Genomic DNA, 6,000 nt, shown 5'->3' on the forward strand with positions numbered 1-6,000 from the left:
GGGTAATTCTAAAGGGTAATTCTAAAGGGTAATTCTAAAGGGTAATTCTAAATGGTAATTCTAAATGGTAATTCTAAATGGTAATTCTTAAGGGTAATTCTTAAGGGTAATTCTTAAGGGTAATTCTAAAGTGTAATTCTAAAGTGTAATTCTAAAGTGTAATTCTAAAGGGTAATTCTTAAGGGTAATTCTAAAGTGTAATTCTAAAGGGTAATTCTAAAGGGTAATTCTAAATGGTAATTCTAAAGGGTAATTCTAAATGGTAATTCTAAATGGTAATTCTAAAGGGTAATTCTTAAGGGTAATTCTAAAGTGTAATTCTGAAGGGTAATTCTAAAGGGTAATTCTAAAGAGTAATTCTTAAGGGTAATTCTAAATGGTAATTCTTAAGGGTAATTCTAAAGGGTAATTCTAAATGGTAATTCTAAATGGTAATTCTAAATGGTAATTCTAAAGTGTAATTCTAAAGGGTAATTCTAAAGGGTAATTCTAAAGGGTAATTCTAAAGTGTAATTCAAAATGGTAATTCTAAAGGGTAATTCTAAAGGGTAATTCTTAAGGGTAATTCTAAAGGGTAATTCTAAATGGTAATTCTTAAGGGTAATTCTAAAGGGTAATTCTAAATGGTAATTCTAAAGGGTAATTCTAAATGGTAATTCTTAAGGGTAATTCTAAAGGGTAATTCCAAAGGGTAATTCTAAATGGTAATTCTAAAGGGTAATTCTAAAGTGTAATTCTAAAGGGTAATTCTAAAGTGTAATTCTAAATGGTAATTCTTAAGGGTAATTCTAAAGGGTAATTCTAAAGGGTAATTCTAAATGGTAATTCTTAAGGGTAATTCTAAAGGGTAATTCCAAAGGGTAATTCTAAATGGTAATTCTAAAGGGTAATTCTAAAGTGTAATTCTAAAGGGTAATTCTAAAGTGTAATTCTAAATCGTAATTCTAAATGGTAATTCTAAAGGGTAATTCTAAAGTGTAATTCTAAAGGGTAATTCTAAAGGGTAATTCTAAATGGTAATTCTAAAGTGTAATTCGAAAGGGTAATTCGAATGGGTAATTCTAAAGGGTAATTCTAAATGGTAATTCTAAAGTGTAATTCTGAAGGGTAATTCTAAAGTGTAATTCTAAAGTGTAATTCTGAAGGGTAATTCTAAAGTGTAATTCGAAAGTGTAATTCTGAATGGTAATTCTAAAGGGTAATTCTGAAGGGTAATTCTAAAGTGTAATTCTGAATGGTAATTCTAAAGTGTAATTCTAAAGTGTAATTCTGAATGGTAATTCTGAAGGGTAATTCTAAAGGGTAATTCTGAAGGGTAATTCTAAAGTGTAATTCTGAATGGTAATTCTAAAGTGTAATTCTAAAGTGTAATTCTGAATGGTAATTCTAAAGTGTAATTCTAAAGGGTAATTCTGAATGGTAATTCTAAAGTGTAATTCTAAAGTGTAATTCTAAAGTGTAATTCTGAATGGTAATTCTTAAGGGTAATTCTGAAGGGTAATTCTAAAGTGTAATTCTAAAGTGTAATTCTAAAGTGTAATTCTAAAGTGTAATTCTAAAGTGTAATTCTGAATGGTAATTCTAAAGTGTAATTCTAAAGTGTAATTCTGAATGGTAATTCTAAAGTGTAATTCTAAAGTGTAATTCTAAAGTGTAATTCTAAAGTGTAATTCTGAATGGTAATTCTAAAGGGTAATTCTGAATGGTAATTCTAAAGTGCAATTCTGAATGGTAATTCTAAAGTGTAATTCTGAATGGTAATTCTAAAGTGTAATTCTAAAGGGTAATTCTAAAGTGTAATTCTAAAGTGTAATTCTAAAGTGTAATTCTAAAGGGTAATTCTGAATGGTAATTCTAAAGTGTAATTCTAAAGGGTAATTCTGAATGGTAATTCTAAAGTGTAATTCTGAATGGTAATTCTAAAGTGTAATTCTGAATGGTAATTCTAAAGTGTAATTCTAAAGGGTAATTCTAAAGTGTAATTCTAAAGTGTAATTCTAAAGGGTAATTCTGAATGGTAATTCTAAAGTGTAATTCTAAAGGGTAATTCTAAAGTGTAATTCTGAAGGGTAATTCTAAAGGGTAATTCTGAAGGGTAATTCTAAAGGGTAATTCTAAAGTGTAATTCTAAAGTGTAATTCAAAAGTGTAATTCTAAAGGGTAATTCTAAAGGGTAATTCTAAAGTGTAATTCTGAATGGTAATTCTAAAGTGTAATTCTGAATGGTAATTCTAAAGGGTAATTCTGAATGGTAATTCTAAAGTGTAATTCTGAATGGTAATTCTAAAGTGTAATTCTGAATGGTAATTCTAAAGTGTAATTCTAAAGGGTAATTCTAAAGTGTAATTCTAAAGTGTAATTCTAAAGTGTAATTCTAAAGGGTAATTCTGAATGGTAATTCTAAAGTGTAATTCTAAAGTGTAATTCTAAAGTGTAATTCTGAATGGTAATTCTAAAGTGTAATTCTAAAGTGTAATTCTGAATGGTAATTCTAAAGTGTAATTCTAAAGGGTAATTCTAAAGTGTAATTCTAAAGTGTAATTCTAAAGGGTAATTCTGAAGGGTAATTCTAAAGGGTAATTCTAAAGTGTAATTCTAAAGTGTAATTCTAAAGTGTAATTCTAAAGTGTAATTCTAAAGGGTAATTCTAAAGTGTAATTCTAAAGTGTAATTCTGAATGGTAATTCTAAAGTGTAATTCTGAATGGTAATTCTAAAGTGTAATTCTAAAGGGTAATTCTAAAGTGTAATTCTAAAGTGTAATTCTAAAGGGTAATTCTGAATGGTAATTCTAAAGTGTAATTCTAAAGGGTAATTCTGAATGGTAATTCTAAAGTGTAATTCTGAATGGTAATTCTAAAGTGTAATTCTGAATGGTAATTCTAAAGTGTAATTCTAAAGGGTAATTCTAAAGTGTAATTCTAAAGTGTAATTCTAAAGGGTAATTCTGAATGGTAATTCTAAAGTGTAATTCTAAAGGGTAATTCTAAAGTGTAATTCTGAAGGGTAATTCTAAAGGGTAATTCTGAAGGGTAATTCTAAAGGGTAATTCTAAAGTGTAATTCTAAAGTGTAATTCTAAAGTGTAATTCTAAAGGGTAATTCTAAAGGGTAATTCTAAAGTGTAATTCTGAATGGTAATTCTAAAGTGTAATTCTGAATGGTAATTCTAAAGGGTAATTCTGAATGGTAATTCTAAAGTGTAATTCTGAATGGTAATTCTAAAGTGTAATTCTGAATGGTAATTCTAAAGTGTAATTCTAAAGGGTAATTCTAAAGTGTAATTCTAAAGTGTAATTCTAAAGTGTAATTCTAAAGGGTAATTCTGAATGGTAATTCTAAAGTGTAATTCTAAAGTGTAATTCTAAAGTGTAATTCTGAATGGTAATTCTAAAGTGTAATTCTAAAGTGTAATTCTGAATGGTAATTCTAAAGTGTAATTCTAAAGGGTAATTCTAAAGTGTAATTCTAAAGTGTAATTCTAAAGGGTAATTCTGAAGGGTAATTCTAAAGGGTAATTCTAAAGTGTAATTCTAAAGTGTAATTCTAAAGTGTAATTCTAAAGTGTAATTCTAAAGGGTAATTCTAAAGTGTAATTCTAAAGTGTAATTCTAAAGGGTAATTCTGAAGGGTAATTCTAAAGGGTAATTCTAAAGTGTAATTCTAAAGTGTAATTCTAAAGTGTAATTCTAAAGGGTAATTCTAAAGGGTAATTCTAAAGTGTAATTCTGAATGGTAATTCTAAAGTGTAATTCTGAAGGGTAATTCTAAAGTGTAATTCTGAATGGTAATTCTAAAGTGTAATTCTAAAGTGTAATTCTGAATGGTAATTCTAAAGTGTAATTCTAAAGTGTAATTCTAAAGGGTAATTCTGAATGGTAATTCTAAAGTGTAATTCTAAAGTGTCATTCTAAAGTGTAATTCTAAAGGGTAATTCTGAAGGGTAATTCTGAAGGGTAATTCTGAAGTGTAATTCTAAAGGGTAATTCTAAAGGGTAATTCTGAAGGGTAATTCTAAAGGGTAATTCTAAAGTGTAATTCTGAAGGGTAATTCTAAAGTGTAATTCTGAAGGGTAATTCTAAAGGGTAATTCTGAAGGGTAATTCTAAAGGGTAATTCTAAAGGGTAATTCTGAAGGGTAATTCTAAAGGGTAATTCTGAAGGGTAATTCTAAAGGGTAATTCTAAAGTGTAATTCTAAAGGGTAATTCTAAAGGGTAATTCTGAATGGTAATTCTAAAGTGTAATTCTAAAGTGTAATTCTAAAGAGTAATTCTAAAGGGTAATTCTAAAGGGTAATTCTAAAGTGTAATTCTAAAGTGTAATTCTAAAGAGTAATTCTAAAGGGTAATTCTAAAGTGTAATTCTAAAGGGTAATTCTAAAGGGTAATTCTGAATGGTAATTCTAAAGTGTAATTCTAAAGTGTAATTCTAAAGAGTAATTCTAAAGGGTAATTCTGAAGTGTAATTCTAAAGTGTAATTCTAAAGGGTAATTCTGAATGGTAATTCTAAAGTGTAATTCTAAAGTGTAATTCTAAAGAGTAATTCTAAAGGGTAATTCTAAAGGGTAATTCTGAATGGTAATTCTAAAGTGTAATTCTAAAGTGTAATTCTGAAGGGTAATTCTAAAGTGTAATTCTAAAGGGTAATTCTGAATGGTAATTCTAAAGTGTAATTCTAAAGTGTAATTCTGAAGGGTAATCCTAAAGTGTAATTCTAAAGTGTAATTCTAAAGTGTAATCCTAAAGTGTAATTCTAAAGTGTAATTCTAAAGTGTAATTCTAAAGGGTAATTCTGAATGGTAATTCTAAAGTGTAATTCTGAAGGGTAATCCTAAAGTGTAATTCTAAAGTGTAATTCTAAAGTGTAATCCTAAAGTGTAATTCTAAAGTGTAATTCTAAAGTGTAATTCTAAAGTGTAATTCTAAAGGGTAATTCTGAATGGTAATTCTAAAGTGTAATTCTAAAGTGTAATTCTAAAGAGTAATTCTAAAGTGTAATTCTAAAGGGTAATTCTAAAGGGTAATTCTGAATGGTAATTCTAAAGTGTAATTCTAAAGTGTAATTCTGAAGGGTAATTCTAAAGTGTAATTCTAAAGGGTAATTCTGAATGGTAATTCTGAAGTGTAATTCTAAAGTGTAATTCTGAAGGGTAATTCTAAAGAGTAATTCTAAAGTGTAATTCTAAAGGGTAATTCTGAATGGTAATTCTAAAGTGTAATTCTAAAGTGTAATTCTAAAGTGTAATTCTGAAGGGTAATTCTGAAGTGTAATTCTAAAGGGTAATTCTAAATGGTAATTCTAAAGTGTAATTCTAAAGTGTAATTCTAAAGAGTAATTCTAAAGTGTAATTCTAAAGAGTAATTCTAAAGGGGAATTCTAAAGTGTAATTCTAAAGTGTAATTCTAAAGAGTAATTCTAAAGGGTAATTCTAAAGTGTAATTCTAAAGGGTAATTCTAAAGGGTAATTCTAAAGTGTAATTCTAAAGGGTAATTCTAAAGGGTAATTCTGAAGGGTAATTCTAAAGGGTAATTCTAAAGTGTAATTCTAAAGAGTAATTCTAAAGGGTAATTCTAAAGTGTAATTCTAAAGGGTAATTCTGAAGGGTAATTCTAAAGGGTAATTCTAAAGTGTAATTCTAAAGGGTAATTCTAAAGGGTAATTCTAAAGTGTAATTCTAAAGAGTAATTCTAAAGGGTAATTCTAAAGTGTAATTCTAAAGTGTAATTCTAAAGAGTAATTCTAAAGGGTAATTCTAAAGTGTAATTCTAAAGGGTAATTCTAAAGGGTAATTCTGAATGGTAATTCTAAAGTGTAATTCTAAAGTGTAATTCTAAAGGGTAATTCTAAAGGGTAATTCTAAAGTGTAATTCTAAAGAGTAATTCTAAAGGGTAATTCTGAAGGGTAATTCTAAAGGGTAATTCTAAAGTGTAATTCTAAAGTGTAATTCTATGGGGTAATTCTGAAGGGTAATTCTAAAGTGTAATTCTAAAGGGTAAT

The sequence above is a fragment of the Myxine glutinosa genome, chromosome 5, assembly GCF_964187855.1.
Source record: "Myxine glutinosa chromosome 5, kmMyxGlut1.1, whole genome shotgun sequence".
Classification (NCBI taxonomy): domain Eukaryota; kingdom Metazoa; phylum Chordata; class Myxini; order Myxiniformes; family Myxinidae; genus Myxine; species Myxine glutinosa.